At 47.6% G+C, this 17,228-nt stretch overlaps 1 protein-coding gene across 1 annotated transcript in view; it reads left to right on the top strand.

The window, feature by feature from the left end:
• Nucleotides 1-17,228, top strand: part of LOC149861912 (uncharacterized) — a 115,669-nt gene that overhangs the window by 63,617 nt on the left and 34,824 nt on the right. The window contains exons 27-31 of the mRNA XM_090054787.1: nt 3,566-3,817; nt 9,117-9,326; nt 11,137-11,274; nt 11,523-11,705; nt 15,741-17,222. The gene's annotated coding sequence lies outside the window, so the exon portion shown is untranslated. The remainder of the gene's footprint in view (nt 1-3,565; nt 3,818-9,116; nt 9,327-11,136; nt 11,275-11,522; nt 11,706-15,740; nt 17,223-17,228) is intronic.

The raw sequence follows: 17,228 nt of genomic DNA, 5'->3' as shown, positions 1-17,228 counted from the left end.
GCCCAAGGCAGGAAACCTTGCACATCTTACCTTACCATCATGTGCTTAAGTGGCATCGAAGAGACAGCGTAACCGCAGGTTTTGACACTTGCGCACAGTAGAAATCCTGTACAGGAGCCCTTGCCTTGTGCTTCTCTTCTCAATATATTAAGCCTGGCTGCATAGGTGCCCAGGCAGAATAGAATCAGTGGGGCATTTAAGTCTGAAAACTTATCACAGAAAACCCATGACTAGTGGGTGTTTGACAGAGGAAAAGCGGGGGGAGGATTTGGAAAATCATTCCACCTTGTAGCCAAGATCCTAGTGGTTAGGCCATTTGCCAGGAAAAGGGAGAGCCAGATTTTAGGAACCCTTATCCAGTGCTGTAGATACTTGGCTGTGGGCGAGGCATTATCCACAGCACCCTTAGCCCTTTTGTTGAAGCTCCCTGGGCAGCCAATAGGGGAAGATAGGCGGAGTGATGAGAAGGGCAGCTAGCTGAGGTGGATACTTTCCTGGAAAGGAATCAGACCTCATGGCAAAGGTGGTATCTTTTATTAGACCAACTAGATATATATATTTTAAATGTCTTTATTTACAAGCTTTTGGGCACACTCACGCTTCTTTAGGCATAGGAGAATGCAAAGATGATAACATTTCTTGTAGGTGGAAATAAATTCATATTTCATTTCCACCTAGGAGAAATTTCATATTTCTGGGAAATATGGCACATCTTCCCTGGGGCAAAAATGTTCCTACTGGTGTTTGTCTACTTTATCTGATGAATATTAAGTTCAAGTGGCAGAAAAACCCTTAGGAGTAGCAGCTAGAATTCAGGGCTCCCTCCCAGGGCCATATCTGTCTTACTGAGCTATAATCCTTCTGCCTCCTGGCCCCTCATTGCTTTCTCTCCTGGTTTCCTGGTGTGCCAGGTTCAAGAGACGTGCTGGAGGATACTCTGAGCACTGGATTATCCCTGGCTGATGGTTAGAGCAGTTTAAGAAGCTGGGGTGGCAGGTTTGAAACCTCTTTGCACGAGGGGGGCCCAGCACCTGGGTCTCTTGCACCTTTGGCAAGTGTCCTAACCACTAGGCTAGTGGGGTGAAAGGATAAAGGGGTTCCTTCTCCTCCTCCTGCTATGTTGCCTTGCTCCTGGATGACTCTGTTCTGTCATGAGAGCTAATAAACCTGGTGTACTTGTTAAATTGCAGTTACGTGGTTATAAAAGTGTCATGTAGACATGAGAGGTGAGGTAGGATTCAGCCTGCGGTGACTGAGATCAGGGCCCTGTTGTTTCAGGCACTGCACAGACATACAGTTCAGAGTCTTGTTTTGCCAAGTGGGCATCTAAAGTGTAGCTGCTGTCAAAGTCCGTAACTGGGGGGTACTCTACTTCAAGTCCTTTGGGGACCCATCAGAGTACAAGTTCTCCAGAGACCAGGTCAACCCCAGGCAAGTCAATGGGGCCTTGCAGCCACCAGGTCAACCCCGAGCCGTCCTTTGGGGACCCGTCAGAGTACAAGTTCCCCGGAACTTCAGCTGTGAAGCCATTTAGTTCTGTATATTCAGTGAGCTCAAATCTGCAGGTCATATGTCCCCAGAAATGAATACTGCTTCATTCTCCAGGATTTTTCCTCCCTCCTGCAGCTGAATCCAACACATCTGGCTGCTCACCCCCGCCCCGCTGCTGAATCTACTGCCAGCTTCCTTGCACCCAGGGGCAGGGTCCCGCACAAGCTGATTTGCTCCAGGCCCTGCACTCTAATCGGGTCATCTCTGCCTCCAGCATCCTCTACAGCCATGCCCATGCCTTGTGTTTCAGCCTCTATTTCCTTCATTGGGCCCTCTGGCCCTAATGCTGCCCTTAGTTCACCGAGTCCCTGACCTTCAGCCTACAAACCATTTGGCTTTAGCCCATGCATCTAGCTGGATCCCAAACCCTTGCAAGTCTCTATCTTGGCCTCAGTCCCGTACAGTGTGGAGTGCTTCACAGGCAATCCTATTTGTATTCTCCATCGGCCCTGTAGTCACAACCCAAGCCTCCAGTCAGATACAGAAATGAAAGCAAACTGCGTTAAACTAAAGTTCTTAAACTCCACTTAGGCAACTCCCACTCCCCTCTTAGCTATCTCCTCTTAGATCTTCAGGGTATTTTGGGTGCCTGAGCCTCTGTCCCCAACAACCTCACTTCCCAGGAGCTCCTGTCCTTGCAGAGGCCAGAGTCAGGCTGCCCACTCCATCTTCCCCTAAGCTTCTCCCCGTCTGGTTACCTGAACTTCTGATTCTCTGCACCAGGCACAGGGATTTCTCCTTTGCTCACTAATAAGCCTGCTCCCCTCTGCTGCAGCCAGCTGTTCTGCAGATCCAGTCTCAACTTATCTGACTGCCTAGAGCTCTGCCCCTTTGTGGCTTATTGCTGGGCAGCTCACCCCAGGGTAGCCACTCTGTTTGGTACTTCCTAGCCCTGCTGCCTCTAGGCTTCTTTCTTTTAGCAGTTGCATGCACTAGATTGCAGGTCTTGCCCTGTTGCACTTTTCCCCTTACAGAAGCAGGAGCCCTTGTTTTCTATTGCAAATGGTCACGCAGGTGGCAAAAGACCCAGGTCCAATACCCTCTTCTTCCTGGAGGAGTCCACACCCACATTTCCCACTTCTCAGGACAGCCCCCAAGGTTTAGGTCTGAATGCTTGGTGTCCACACATAATACTGAACGGGTTCACAGCGGTCCTTTTCAAAATAGTACTGCATTCTCCTGGCATGCTTTTGAACTGTTCCAGAAAGTTTTCAACTTGTTCAATAGGTTTGTATGCCTGTCTGCTTCAGGTTTAAACCAGTCTAAGTGTTATGTGTGTCCATGCCCTGACCTCGTTCGGTTCAGCGGTTGAACATACAGATGATGAGGGTGATGATGAAGCGCGGTGGTGACAGGATCACAGACTAGGTTGGCTGCACAAATACAGAAGAATGAGCTGGCCATGCCCCAAAGAACGTGCAGTCCAAGTATCATATAGGAAACAACAGCTGAATTGCTGGCATTTTTGTGCTGTCTTGCATATTTGGTAACATGTTTTGAGCCAGTTTGCCCAAAACATGCACTAAAATAACAACAGGAGTGAAAAAGAGGGTATGGACAAATGTACATTTGGACCTGTTACAGAAGGGGAACATTTCAGAAGGGCAATGCCTGTTATATTCTAATTGTTATTTGTGGACAGGTTAGGAGTCAGTTAAATGTAATGAAATTGCTTCCGCTTCAACACTTCATTCATGTGCCCGTACCCAGAACAGGTGTTATTAATTTAACCACTCTGTTTTAGGGTATGTGACTAAAATCTTAACGGATTTTCCGTAAAAAAACAAATTATATATTTGTATTCTGAAAGAAGAACCCACATACAGCCTGGCACAAGCAGGGGGGATGGACTTAAGAAACTGATACAGTAAAATCAACACAGGTCTGTCTCTTGACTACCCCTTTGGAAATCCTCCAGAGTAGCCAGGGATATTTAGCTCTGGATGTTTATTAGATAAATGCTTATCTCATTTATTTGCTGAGAAACCCAATTCTATATGTCATATTTTAACAGAATGAGGAGGACTTCAACAACAAGACTACCATGCTCTGGGGGGCGTGCTGAAGGAGGTAGGTGCACAGGTGCTTTTCTCTTCTGTTCTACCAGTGAGCGGACATGGAAGACGGCATGCAACGTACATCACAGAGAGCAGCGGGCGACTTTGGGAATGGTGTCTAGAGGCGGGCTTTGGCTTCCTTGACAATGACTTGCACATCACAATGAGAGACATGCTCGGGTGGGATGGGCTCCACCATTCCCCTAAAGGTAAGCGTGTGTTCTCTTCTACAGGAGTCCCAGTTCCCCCGAGCACTTCCAGAAGTGACCAGGAATAACAGTTACAAGCTGGCAGAGGGGAGATTCAGGCTAGATATCAGGAGGTGCTACTTCATGGTCAGGGCAGCTAGGATCTGGAACCAACTTCCAAGAGAAGTGGTGCTGGCTCCTACCCTGGGGGTCTTTAAGAGGAGGTTAGATGAACACCTTGCTGGGGTCGTTTGACCCCAGTACTCTTTCCTGCCATGGCAGGGGGTTGGACTCGATGATCTGCTTAGGTCCCTTCCAACCCTACTAACTATGAAACTAAGAGACTTGATTATATAACCAATAATGTCATGAAGGTGGAAGAGACTTTGAGGAACTTATCACCAGATGTACTGCACTTCTTGAAAGAACTCCTTGAATGTTCCAAAAAAATTTTTTCTCTTGGGTCAAAGATATAATAAAAGGTGAGCTACACAGAAGCATCAATAGACAGAGCACTGTAGGAGCTTTGGAGTAGTAGCAGTTTCTGGGTTCATAGAGTCAAATTTCCTGCTCTCCTAAGTTGCATTAATCTTTCTTGAATATAGATGACCAGGATTGTACATAGTGTTCCGGATGGGGTTTTATTAGTCCTATATACAGTGGCACCAATGCTGCCCTGGCTCTTCTGGAAACACTTTGCTTACTATACTGAAGGAATGCATTTCCCTTTTTCACTACCATGTCAAATTGGTGGCTCAGAGTCACCCTACAAACGACAAATACACCCAGATCTTTCTTCTCACTGGCTGTTTACAAAAGAGAAACTCACAGCATATAGCAGAAGATCTTATCCGTTCGTAAGTGTGAGATCTTAGAATTAGAGAAAACTAAGGTTGGGCGGTGGGGCTGTGCGAAGTTTTGGGTGGTGATTTGATTCGGAGGAGATTTCGGTGGCCGAATCGCTGAATCCGAATTGAATCGGGACCAGTTAAAAGGTCTGAATCGATTACAAACTCTCTGAGTCTTCGGAAAAGATTCGGAGAGCTCTGATGATTTGGGCAGTCCCTGGTGGCTGCGGCAGGGAGCTGCAGCTGGACTCCAAACTGGTGAGTAGGGGGAGCGGGGAGGGGACTGTTGGGGGACCCGTGCCAGCCCCATCCCTTCCCTACTCTTCCAGCCCCTCTGTCCCCCACAGCAGCCAAATCTCTGAATCAGATTCGACCAAATCAAATCAGGACAGTGATTTGAATCATTGACTCAAAACACTGTCCCCTGGATCGGCCAAATCCAAATCTGAATCAAATACATAGTTTCATAGTTTCTAGGGTCGGAAGGGACCTGAGTAGATCATCTAGTCCAACCCCTGCCATGGCAGGAAAGAGTACTGGGGTCAAATGACCCCAGCAAGGTGTTCATCCAGCCTCCTTTTAAAGACCCCCAGGGTAGGAGCCAGCACCACTTCTCTTGGAAGTTGGTTCCAGATCTCCCTTCTGCCAGCTTGTGACTGTTATTCCTGGTCACTCCTGGCAGTGCTCGGGGGAACAGGGACTCCCCCAGTGCCTGCTGGTCCCCGCTGACTAGTTTGTAACAGGCCACTAGATCCCCCTCGGCCTTCTCTCGTGGAAGCTGAATAGGTTCAGGTCCTGTCGCCTCTCATCCCTTTCTAAGCCATCCTAGACAAGCATTTGTCTAACCCATAGGTATCAAAATCAAATTGGTTCAAGGACTGCACCCTGGCTTACATATAGGCAGCCTTGGCATCACCAGGGAAAGAAGTCCTGCCAGGGCTCTGGCCACACTGATAGCCAATGCCCCCTTCAAGAGTCAGGTCATGGGCAGCCCCAGTGGCACCACTGGCACAAACCATACCACTGTGGCCAGAGCTCTGGTTATATTGGAGGGGTTTCCAGTGGTGGCAGCCAGTAGCCCCTGACCTTGCAAGGGTACAGGCAGCCCCAACACAATGCAGGTGGAAGCCCCATCCCCGTGGGCTGTGGCCATGAATGCAGGGTTTTCACAGTGGCAGCCAGTGACCCAGCAAGGGTTGGGGTGCTGGCAGTCCCAGCAACACTGCAGGCTGAAGCCCCACCGCAACAGCAAGAGCCACAGGTCTGGGAAGTTCGCCACCAGGGCAAGAGCAGAGGGAAGATCTTCAGGACAGATGACCCAGGTTTGAGGACATTAGCCAGCCCACACAGCGTATGCTTAACACCCCTGGTCTAACCTGTTCCTAAAAACATCCACAGATGGAGATTCCACAATGTGTTTGATGCCTTATCATTCTCAGAGAGAGAAAGTTCTTCCTAACATGCAACCTATACTTCCTTTGTCACAGTTTAGGAGTGCTAGATCTTGTCCTGCCCCCTCCTGTCATAGAGAACACTCTCTCCCCATCCTCTTTTATAACCACTCTTACAACAGAACGAGTGGTTATAACCAGAGAAGCTGGAAATCGAATCCCATTTTGTCCTCCAGACTGAACAGTCTGAAATCTTCAACCTTTCCTCATACATCACTCTTCGTAGACGTTGGATCATTTTTGTTGCTCTCCATTGGACTCTTTCTGATTTGGTCAAGTCTTTTCTGAAGTGTGGTACCCAAAACTGTACTTTGTACTATTACATTTGATCTCTTTTCTGGTTTCTCTAGCTCCACACTTCATTCAGTTATTGCCATATGAAATTCCATGCTATCTTTGTATTAATGAGGAATTCAAAGTTTGCTGTTGTCAGCAAATTCAGTTAGCACACCGTAACTTTTTCGGGCAGTCTCACTAATGAAAGTATTAAATAAGATTGGTCCCAAGATTGATCCTTATGGAAGTTTCATTAGTAATCTTCTTTCAGCCCAGTAGTTCTCCTTTCAGCATTATCTCGTCATATCACCATTAACTTTATAAACCCTTATAAATACCTATGACAGTTGTAGGGGCCTCAGCAAGTCATTTAGTCCAACCCTCTTCTTAAGGTAGGATAATTTCTATCCCCATCATCCTAGACAAGTATTTGCTTAACCTAGTCATAAAAACTTCATGAACAACTCTCACATATAATCACCAGGCATGCTGCCCAGATCATCAAAAACACACAGGAAAAGCACAGGGACAAGGACACTTTCAGTGTCCTGCCACTGAAAAGCTTTGGACAAAAACTAGTTGGTATTAGGCCTGTGCAAAGTAGCAAGTATTTGCTTTGGATTCAACTGATCTGGAAGGACGTGGATTCGATTTGGTGATTCAAATCACTGTCCTGATTTGATTCGGCTGATAGAGATTCAGAGAGATTTGGAGATTCAGCCATAGATTATACTGGTAGTCCTCGATGACACTGGACACAGCTGCCTCCAGCTCGTATGTCTGTTGTGGGTGGAGGGGGGAAGGAAAGGGGGGGTGGGGGGGTAGATCAACACCCCCACAGGAGGGAGGGATTGGCGCTGGGGCAAGCTGCCCAGCCGGGGCAGGGGTGTGTGGGACTTGGGGAGGGGGGCTCCCACCCCTGCACACCATTGTGCACCCCCGGTCTGGGACCTGCACTTCTGGTGGCTCCCCCGGCAGCTCTCGCCAGCGGTCTGGGAGGGCATGGGAGCGGGCATATGCCCCCGGATCTGCGCGGGGCGGGCTGGGCCAGGCCGGGCCAGGCCAGGCCACGCTCTGGGAGGCTAGCCCCAGCTGCCCACCGCCGGGCTGTGCTGTGTGGGGTGGAGCAGAGCCTGGCTGTGCTCTGGGTGGGTAGCCCCAGCCGCGGCCCGGAGCGCAGCCCTGGCTCTGCTCCGCCCCACACAGCACAGCCCGGCGGTGGGCAGCTGGGACTTGCTGTGCAGGCTGCAGCCCGGGCTCCACCTGCCCTGTGGAGCGCAGCCTGGCGGTGGGCAACTGGGGCTAACCTCCCAGAGCACAGCCCGGCCCAGCCTGCCCCACACAGATCTGGGGGCACACGCCTGTTCCCATGCCCTCCTGGACCAGTGGTGAGAGCCGCCAGAAGAGCAGCTCCCGGACCAGCGACATGTGGCAGCATGCAGTGGTGGGTGCCCTCCTCCCCGAGCCCCGCACCCTGATGCGCCAGCTGAGCAGCTTGTCCCAGCCCCAATCCCTCCCTTGCTGTGGGGGCATTGATCTGCCCCCACCCCATATCCCTTCCCTCCCCCTGCCACCCACTGCAACAGACTGATCAGCTGGAGGCAGCTGTGTCCAGCATCGTGCAGAAGTGCCTGTAGAGCCTATGGCCGAATGTCCAAATCTATTTGGAGGCTTCTGATTTGATTCAGACCTTTGAATGGGTTGCCCAATTTGATTTGGATTTAGAAATTTGGCCACCAAATTGGGCTGAATCTCCTCCGAATTGAAATGGCTCCTGAAGCTTCGCACAGCCTTAGTTGTTATCACAGTAACAGGTATAATCCGGAAGATATGCATGTGGTCCCCTCTACCTCAAGGCTAGTTGTCATTTCCCTTCAGGTGCGTTACCTCTGAAATGGAAAAAAGTCTTTAAACTGTCCAGAACTCAGACCCTCGACTTATTTTCCTGGTCTGATAACTTGAACAAATCCTATCTATTTTCTTTTTTTGTCCCCTCTCTTCTTGGGCTTGATGCCCGGAATCCAGCCATCCGGAGGGGATGCCTCCACTCATCATGACAACCCCCCCCCATGTTTTCCCTCCTCTTTTCGGTAAGAAGAGAGGAAAAAAATCACACCCAAAAACCCAAACTCAGGACTTCTACTGATGCTACCCCACAGGTGTGGTCCCTTTAACTGCAGTCCCTCTTCCACTGGCTAGGCTTGCCTCAGGGACTCCTTAATTAATGTGAGTCAGTGCCCTCTGGGGCTACACAGTCTTAAGACCCACATTGCAAATGAAGCTCAGCAGAAAAGAAAAACCAAAAACTTCCCTGTATATTCAGGCTTCCCTTTGCAGTCCACAGCCTTCAGGCTTCTAACCCTCACCGCTGCTGTGTTTGATGGACAGCAGCTCTCCTCTGAGCTCACTGAGCGTCTCCGTCTCAAACCCTGTTCCCAGGGAAGAGCATCTTCATCCCTGTCCAGGTTCGCCTGAACACTGGGGTGAGCGCCCTCCTCGGCATCGTTGCTGCACTTGCAGGTAAGCTCCAGCATGGACCATACTTCTCCTCTGAAGAGGTGCTGTCAGCCTCTTCACACACATCTATTTGGTTGTGCAAACAGTAAGGATTTCTCACCTTTGGAGAGGACAGGTGTCACAATTATAAATAGACTCTTTGTGCAACTTTTTGGTTCATGTTAACTCAAAATAGTTCAATTTCTGGATAGCTTATCACGCCTGTCACCGGATTTTTATTTCTTTCAGACAAAACAGAACTTCCCACGTTTGTGGACTTGGCATCTATTTCTGCAGGAGAAAATGACATGGACATCGATAAAGTGCGGTTCGTCCGAGATGCTCTCTCTGTCTCTGGGCCCATCATTTTTGACTACATCGGGTTTTGAAGACTTCTGTGCAGCTTTACAGCCCATCAAAGAAGCTATAGTAAATGATGATAAACTTCCAGAGAAGCTAGTATGTTTTGCTATGATTTTTCTTTTCCAAGCACACATTTTAGATACTGTGCCACTTAATAGTCAGTGGTATTCTGCAGGAGGTGACTTCAAGGCATCGGGTAAAGTTTTCATAAATGAGTAAGAGGATTAGGACTCGAAGTTTCTTTCAAAAGTTAATGAAATGTAAGATCCTAAGTAGAGCCGAGAGAATAATTTTGCATAACGTTTTACCAAAAAAAATGCTATTTGCGATTAACCCAAATCGTGTGAATTGGTACTAAATCATATCAGCCAAAATACATTTTTAAAAAGTAAAAACACAAATGTTTACAAAACAAGTATTTCCTTTGAATTTTTTCTAAAAAAAAAAGAAATGAAAAAAATGAACATTAAACAAAAGATCAAACTCAAATGATTTTTCTTTTAATCTTGATGATCCATTTTGGGTTGGCTCCAAACATTAAAACAAACAAAAAACAGCTTTCCATTAAACCAGCAAATTGAAATATCAGCTATTCGCATCAGGTCTCCTGCTCAATCCTTAGTTCTCCTTTGAAAGTGGCACCTAAGCCAGTGATGCTGTTTTTAAACTATCATTCTTGTTCTACACCCCATGTTTGTTCTAGTGTCGTGATTTCTGTGAGGGATGTGTTTTTAACCCGAATAGTTAAGTTGATGCAGTCCTGAATGTAGAAATGCCCATACTGGTATAAATGTACCTAAGACTGGAATAGTGTATTTCTCTTCCCAGATATGAATAGCTGTGGGAGGGCAAGTGCATTTAGATTGATACAACTGAGTGGAGCTATGTGTGCAATTAATTCAAAGCAATAAAGTCTGGAGAAAACTACTCCCGGGTGCAGTATCTACATGTGCACCCAGGACAACAGCAATTTGAGCTGGGCTGGAGCAGTTGACACTAGGCCCAGGCTGATAGGGGTCATGGGGTGTCAGCTGCAGGTGGTGGCATCCAGTGGCAGAGGGGCTGGCTGGGGCATGAGGGTGCTGAAGGTGCTGAGCCATGTGAGAAGGCAGCAGGCAGGAGTTTGGCTCCCTACTGACCAGGCACAATTTACACCGACAGTCAGCTTCTATATGTGTGTTTAATCACAGTTAATTACCTCTGCATAAGATAGCAGTCTCCCCCACAGTACTATCCTACTGCAGCGTGAATTAGTTTACTGTGGCCTAATAGTGTTGCATGTGTAGATGGTGATACTTTACGCCGCAGCTAATTAGTCCACTCCACAGCAAACTGCACGTATAGATGTGGCCACTGTGTTGGCTTATAGTTTAATTTTTTTGTTTGTGATTAGTACTTATAACTACAGTTCTGCTCTGTTCTTCAATGGAGAGGGAAGTGGATATGCAGGAAGAATGGGAATGAAATAGAATTATATCTGAGAGTACCTCAGGGTCTTTTCCAGTCCAGTACACAGACATATGAGTCACAGACTCATAGAAAATGAGGGCTGGGAGAGACCTCGGGAGGTCACATCTAGTCCAGCCCCCTGCTCCAAGCGGGAATAGCCCCAACTACATCATCCCAGCCAAGGCTTTGTCTAGCCGGGTCTTAAAAACCTCCAAGGATGGAGAGTCCACCACCTATTTCACAATCCTTGTGATCCTCAGCCTTCCCACCTCTAATAGGGGCAGGAGAATCATTCTTTCTATCCATTGGGCTGATAGGATATATCTACAAATGTCTCTGAGGGGAGTGAGCACAGCGATGTTTGGGGTTTCACGGGTGTCTGGGCAAGCGAATGCTTTTAAGGTGTCAGCTACATTCTTCTACTTCTGAAGCAGCAAACTACTTCTGTTTTTTCTAGAGGGCTTCCTGTCTCAACAAAGAATGGCTGCAAATGGTCCATGACTGTCATGGGTCTGTAGAGCGCTCCTCTGTGTCTCAAGCTAGAGCCATCAATAGCAAAGGGATTTTTATCATCTCTGCACCTCAGAAGCTTAAGGTAAATGCAGTCTGGAATTAGATATGAGACCTTCTCTTTTTCAAGTGATTTTTGGATTCTCAAACAATCTCAAAGTCACCCCTCCCTCCTGCCCTTCCCTTTATATGTTTTTTCTCCTTTTACTTTCTCACACTTGGAAATGTGAATAGGTTAGTACAAGCAGACCCCTTGTAGAATAATGGATTTTGTCATGTTTTGTATTGTGCAACAGCATGGCCATTTTTATCCTCTTTTTTTCTGTTTTCCAGCCTTCTCTTGATGCTTGTATTTCATTGGAACTGCCAGAGGATGATGCCAAAAGTGCTTCCCGGCAAGATGGTACAGCCAAGAAGGCGTATAGCCTTGCTCAGCTCACAGAATTGCAGAACAAACTCATGCCGATAGCCACAAAGGTTGAACAGGGGCAAGATGCGGTGAAAAGGTTCTTAAAGGTAAATGTAGATGCACTGCCTTCGTTGGAAAATGTGGTTTTTCTCATTCCTTAATATTTTGCTGCCTTTTGAGGGGAGCTGCATTTCCCCAGCATGGTGCACAAGTATTGACTGATCGCTATCTTGGCATGGCTGAAAGAGTCTGCACCTATCTCCCACTGAAGCCTGTTCATAGCTTAATCGTATTGGTTCCTCTGCCTTTCATCCTGACTGAGCCCAAACCAATAGCTGTGCCCTGAGGACATTCAAGATACACTGTCAGCATCTAATCCAGCACAAAACGCAGCAGCCATGGCAACTTTCGTTAAAAACTTGGCCCAAGTTAGTAGTTTCACCAACTTTTGTAGAATAGCCTAGTAGGTACATTGCACAGAAGAAGTGGGAAATCTGGAAAAAAAATTATTCTGGGGCTGGGGAGAGAGGGCAGAAGGCCTGTGGAGTGGGGAGGGGAACGTTCTCTAACCACTGGGGTGCAGACGAGCTTTGGTGGGGCACAAACCGCTCCTGGTGAAGTCACCTCACTGTTTAGCAAACAGAGAAAGAGCTACAGAGTTATAAGAAAAGCAGGTAACCTGACCTCATAAATTAGTAGTTAATGGATGCATCTACACATGTGCTTAACTGGGCAGTAGACTAATTTGCTATGCTGTGAAGCATCACAGCCTACATGTACAATGTTATTACAGTTCACCAAACTAATTTTTGCCGCAGTAAGATAGTACTGTCCCTGGGATTACAATCCCAGTCTCCTCTTGGACCAAGTTGCCTGACAGTCAGCTGTCTATCAGCTGAGCTAGGGGACAGCACAGGGGTCTGGAGCCAGCCCTGGTGTGGTCCCCATCAGGCTGACAATCAGCTGATTGTTGGCTGGGTCCGGTAACTACACCATGATCTGAAGCCAGCCCCGGGGTGGTCACTGCCATGAAATAATCAGCTGATTGCCAGCCTAACAGGGACTGCACTGTGGCCAGTCCCAGACTACAGCACAGTCTTGGACCAGCTGGCTAGAGCTGCCCAGTTCAGGGTATAAAGTCCCAGCACAGAGAAGCAGAGGCTTCCCCCAGCTGGGGACTTTAGGCCCTTTGCCAAACAGCTGTAGCTGGGCAGCCCGGCATGGAGAGTCCTCTGCTTCTCTCACCAGGAGCCTCTAGCTCTCCTGTGTCCAGGTGCCCAGCCAGTGATACTCTGTGCAGGGTTATAGCACTGGTGGGGTAAGCCAGAGGCTCTTGCCTCTCACCCCCGCACCCCTGTTGCTGGGGGCTTCTGCTTTCCAGCATTGGGTGACCCAGCTTAGGCTGCCTGATACAGGCTTAAAATCCCCAGTGGGGAAGGCCCTTTGGCTCACTCCCATCCAGCCTCTGGCTGGGCTAATGATCAGGTGACCATCAGCCACTGGCCACACATTAAATTTAAGGTGCCATACAAACAAGCCATAGAAATGGTCCACATTGTATGCGGAACATTTTTATGCCTTGTTCCCTATTTTATGGTACCTTAAGGGTGCTACCTGTGCACCCAATTTTCTATTTAAGCCATAATTACCACGTTCATCATGGCATAATTATGACATCTAGGGGACATTAGTCACACCAAGCAAGGCAAGCCTAAGTACTAGTCCCTAGTCTGAGGATTGTTTTTTCTTCTCTAATTCTTTTTTTAATCCAGTGACTTCCTAATATCAAATGCATAAACTGTTCAGAAGTCAAACCTAGGCCTCCATTTTACTGCCCGGCTTCCTAACCCACTGGGGTACAGAATCAGTATCTTCTTCTTTGTCTGTCTGAATGAACCTTGTTTGCATTGCTGAGTAGCGGACTTCCTTCAATGTGAGGGATGTCTCTTGGGTAGGCTCTAGCTTGGTGAATAAGGCCCTCTCTACAGGGTGGGAAATGTAGGTTTGGACCCACGGTGGAGGGAGGAAATGAAGTCACTAAGATGTGGGGGGGATGTTGGCATGCTAGAAGGGAGGAATAAGGTACAATTGGACCTAGACAGGTTACAGGGGTGGGCAGATGAGAATAGGATGGGATTCAACACCGACAAGTGCAGTGATGCACCTGGGGAGGAAGAACGAGCACCATGCCTACAGGCTGGGGAACTCCCTTCTCATCCGTGCAGAGACAGAAAAGGATCTTGGAGTCATCATTGACTCCAAGATGAACACGGGCCAGCAGTGTGGGGACACGATCAGGAAGGCCAACCACACCTTGTCGTGCATCCACAGATGCATCTCGAGCAGGTCCAAGGAGGTGATCCTCCCCCTCTATGTGGCACTGGTCAGGCCACAGCTGGAGTACTGCATCCAGTTCTGGGCGCCGCACTTCAAGAGGGATGTGGACAGCATGGAGAGGGTCCAGAGGAGGCCGCTCACATGGTCAGGGGGCAGCAGGGCAGGCGCTACAAGGAGAGGCTATGGGACCTGAACCTGTTCAGCCTCCACAAGAGAAGGCTGAGGGGGGATCTCGTGGCCTGTTACAAATTAGTCAGGGGGGACCAGCAGGCATTGGGGGAGTCCCTGTTCCCCCGAGCACCGCCAGGAGTGACCAGGAATAACAGTCACAAGCTGGCAGAGGGGAGGTTCAGGTTAGATATCAGGAGGCGCTACTTCACGGTCAGGGCGGCTAGGGTCTGGAACCAACTTCCAAGAGAAGTGGTGCTGGCTCCTACCCTGGGGGGCTTTAAGAGGAGGCTGGATGTACACCTTGCTGGGGTCGTTTCACCCCAGTACTCTTTCCTGCCACGGCAGGGGGTTGGACTAGATGATCTACTCAGGTCCCTTCTGACCCTAGAAACTATGAAGCTATGAAGTATCCCACCTCTTAGGTAATTGCCGTTTCTGCTAGATTATTATAGTAAAAGGTCCCACCAGCCCCACAATATTTAAAAGGAAGGGAGTACACTAGTTTTCTGTTTTAAAATGGTAAATCAGGCATGCAACTACAAGAGAGATTTCTGGGCTGTGAATCTGGACTTGATTTATACAGTTCTCTTCAGGCCTGAGATGTGTTTCTAATCCCCAGGGAGAAATGAGATTTCATATACGCCCTTCTCAGTAGCATTTCCCAGTGGTGCTATGATCAGAAAGTTGAGTGTTTAACCTTATTCTGAGGCACATAATATTCCTCAAGCACAGCATAGGGGATGTAGCTACTTTACTTTTTGTTGTGAGGCTCTACTCAGGGGACTACATGCCTAAAATTTAGGGGTACTGACCCTGAGAATCGCCAAAGCCAGAGAATCCCCGAGCAGTAGGTCTGGAAGGCACTTCAGGTGATCAATCACCTAGTCCACCCCCCTGCTCAGGGCAGATGATCTCTATTTAAGCCATTCCTTACAGGCATTTGTCTAACATAACCTTAATAATTTTGCAAACAACCCTCTCACACAGCAACCAGGAATAATGCCCAGAACACCAAAAACATCCTGACTTGCACCAGGTGGAGCAGGGGGGCGAGTGCACGTCGGTCCATGTGGATCTAGGCTTATGCACATGGTCTTGCACTCTGCACTGTTTGCTGCCATGTCTGTTGCTTCAGTTCTTCAGGTCCTACAGTTTTTTTTTTTTCAATATGATGTCCCATTTCTCCTTTATGTTGATGATGCCTCCTGATTTTTTTATCACTTTTGAGGAATGGAGAGGTGATTTTTGTCATGGGAGTCTCTTAGCCATTGGGCAGCATGTAGTCCATTCCAGGAGCCTAGCTCTCGCAGGAAAATGAGGTGAAGCAAGGGAACTACAAATGCCCAGAGGCACTGGGGCTGGTTGTCCCAGCAGAAATATTTTTACAGGGTTGTTTTTTTTCCTTGATGAAATACTGACGTTTCTCACAGAAAGCAGGAACTTTGTTGTTTTTCTGCTGTAGAAATGGAGAGGCTTTGATGTCCCAAGAAGAATCCTCACATTAACGTTCTGAATTAACCAAACTAATTTGTAAAGTTCCTCAGAAGGAAGTGGGATATTTGTACTAATGCTCATACAGAGAAGCCTTATTTTGTCCATTCTGTTTTCTCATGATGTGTTTTGACAATTGGCAGGTCCTGGAAAAAAGTCAAAATGGTTGGAAAGCTGGATTTGGAGCTTCTTGATGTTGGCAACATCCTTTTCATAGACTGGAAAGCTCAAGTTGACTGTGGCCACAAGCACAATATCACTTTGTAATATCTATGTAGAATTTGGAATATCTTGAGTCCTCGCTCAGAGCAACAGGCCTTTCCTGGAAGTGTTAAGTGGCATATGCAAATCCATGGAGCGTTGTCTCGTAGAGTGGAAGAAATATCTGGAGACTCAAAGGAACAATTACTACCATCTCAACATGTTCACTGCTCGCCAGCTCTTCTACTTATGTAGCAAGCTGGCCACACCAAATAAAACAGAAGTGGATTTGCAGGTTCTTAATGTGCTTTCAGTATTCAAGCATGACCTTATGACCTTATGGTAGAAGATATCAGAGATGCACTAAACAAAGTACTTGAAACTCCAGCAGAATCCATCAGTATGGCAGGGGAAGATGAACAATCAATGACTTGGCTCAGCTATACTTAAATTTCCTCAGTTTATCCAAAGTCTTGTTGACTCTGGGTGTGATGAATCAGTAGTTAAGGCTGGACTGCAAAGTTACTCCCCAAATTTTGCCATTACTGAAGAGATGCTCATGGAATATGACTTGGAACATGGCGAGAATGAGGAAGAGATTGAAAAGTTAAGCAAGTTATGTGATGAGCAGAGAGAGGATTTTCTGTAGAATTCAAAGAAGTTTAAAAAGAGGAGCACAGAAGCAGAGCAGTATGCTTTCAGCAGTCTTACAAAAGATACATTGGCTGTTTCATTTGAGAGCTTGCCATCTATCCAAGACAAGGCAAACCTGCTCTGGGATGCCTACTGCACCAGGCTCACTGGCCTGGTGTCAGACAGGTACATCAGTCTGGACATTTTGTATGAAATGCTGAAACGTTTAGCAACTGCTGAAACCTGTTGAATTGAGAGAAATTTGCCGGTGGGTTTTGAAGCAGGAAGACCTCATCTTGTCATGTGTAAAGAAGAAGAGATGCTGCGCTACATGCTGTCTGTCTACCGATGCACAGAAAAGGCACTTCTTCCAACATACGAAGAAGTCCCGGTGTGTACGTCTGAGACCCAAGAGGAAGACATTGAGCTGATTGTCAGGAGATCTCTTTCCCCAGGCTCCAAACACAAGAAGATCTACTGCTTGCTGGGTGCAAACAAATTGGTTTACAAAGTTTCCAAACAGCTGGAGTTCCAGTTTTTCCACTTGGCGCAGTCCTCCAGTGTCCCTGACTACAGGTTCCTTATCTTCTGTGATGCCAAAGCTCACAATTCTTATATTATCACGGCCTTTGACAACTATGAAGTTTCTCTTTCCTGCAACTCAGAAGCAGACATTCAGAAATACCTGAGGACACACCTGACGGTACCCATGGCACCTGTCAGTCAGGCCTTTGAATGAAGAGCCCCATCAGCAGAATATGAAGTTGTTTTTTCAGAGGAAGCCGGCATGGGTAGGT

This window comes from Crocodylus siamensis, chromosome 6 (genome assembly GCF_052110815.1).
Source record: "Crocodylus siamensis isolate JL-2025a chromosome 6, ASM5211081v1, whole genome shotgun sequence".
NCBI lineage: Eukaryota > Metazoa > Chordata > Crocodylia > Crocodylidae > Crocodylus > Crocodylus siamensis.
This window is presented reverse-complemented; position numbering and strand designations above follow the sequence as displayed.